We start from the raw sequence: 1,755 nt of genomic DNA, 5'->3' as shown, positions 1-1,755 counted from the left end.
GATAGATAGATAGATAGATAGATAGATATAATAGGCATAATACAACTGACCACAGCTGCATTTTTTTAAACTACCTGCCAGCAGTAGCAGGACATCCGAGACAATCTTACAGATTACAAACACCCAAAAAATATTTTGAAAAAAAAAAAACCTCCATAGCTGCCAGTTAAAATACAGCAATGTGCAAACACAGCCAGATTTGTAAGCTGTTGTGATGGAATAAACCCATAGACTGTATATACATTAATATGAACGGTCTATGAATAAAACCAACCTTGAAGGCTGCGAGTCGTCTGTGTTAATGCGCTGACCGTTTGCACGTACTGTGCTGATCTCTGTGGACACACTGAACTAGCATGCCTCTCGATACACTCCTTAAAAAACGTTGCTGTGTTTACAATGTTCTCACTTAGGCTTATTTGCTTTTTTACTGCAATGGCCACACTTTTCTATTTTTATCTTAAGCTGTCTTTACTTATCTACTGTATATATAGGCCTATTTTAAATATTTTAAAGAGAAAATTCACAATTTCTTTTCTGTTTGGATAAGTTTACCTATTTTCAGTTATATATTTGATTACAATGTTCACTGTTACACAGCTCTGTTTACACATTGCATTACAGAGTGACCCATCTCAGGCCCATTATCATTATAGCCTATTACAAAATTATAATTATTGAGGCATGTATATGTAGGCTACATTACTTACTTTAATGTTGCAGCTGATAAAAGTTGAGGTAAGTTTTACTACTGCTGAATTCTACCAATGGATCCATACATCTTATGCCGTAACCATACATCGTCATTTATTTGTTGATTCTATTTTGCATATTTTATGAGGTATTGTAACACTTATACTTAGAAATAATTACTGTGAAATAACATGATAGCAAACCTTTTAGATCTGAAAGGGAAATTATTAAGTAAAGCATATTTAAATAGTTCAAGCTCAGTTTTAATGTGTGCACAAGTTGCACAAGTGTAGTAAGTGAATGTTGTACAAGTTAGCCACTGAGACTCTAACAATGTTTCCTTTGACATGGGGTATTTTCTGATATATAACTGGAATCTACCCTATTAAAAGAAAACTGGATTTGGATGTAACATTTGTATTAAAAAAAGACCAAGGGCTATGTCCAACGTGTTTGTCCTGTCTGCATTTCTTTGTCAAACATGTTTGTGTGAGTATAATTGAAATTCATTTTTAAGCCAAATCAAGCATATCAAATTTGAAACACAAGGTTTCTCTGTCAACATAGTTTTTTCAAACGGAGTCACGATTAAAGTGACGTATAGGCTTTTTGATCCAGGTGGAAACGACCACGAGACACAAAAACAGACAGGAAGATACTGTCAAAGTAAAAGCTCTCAATTTTGTTTGTATTAAACAGTTACAGCATTCATTTTATATAGTCTCACAAAAACAAGTAGTTATAACAAGTTATTGTGGTATTTCTTTTAAAACCACAGGTGGAGCTAAAGTCTGCATGTCAGTACTTATGCATTTCAATGAGAAACAGTTTATAGGCTATTATATGAATTTTAATTTGGTTTAAAGGTGTCCTACCACACGTATTTAATTACTTTGTGGTAATGTCTGAAGTTCTACTCTCTAACATTTTTTTGTGGGAAAAACACCTTGGTTACCTTGTTTCAGGTCATTCTAGCGTGGTGTAGAAAGACTGCAGGAAGACTTGAGTTCTCATTAATATTCAACAGGCTGAGCTGCTTGACTCTGATTGGCTAACAGCTAG

The sequence above is a fragment of the Etheostoma spectabile genome, chromosome 8 (assembly GCF_008692095.1).
Source record: "Etheostoma spectabile isolate EspeVRDwgs_2016 chromosome 8, UIUC_Espe_1.0, whole genome shotgun sequence".
Classification (NCBI taxonomy): domain Eukaryota; kingdom Metazoa; phylum Chordata; class Actinopteri; order Perciformes; family Percidae; genus Etheostoma; species Etheostoma spectabile.
The sequence above is the reverse complement of the archived record's forward strand: the minus strand, read 5'-3'. Positions refer to the sequence as shown.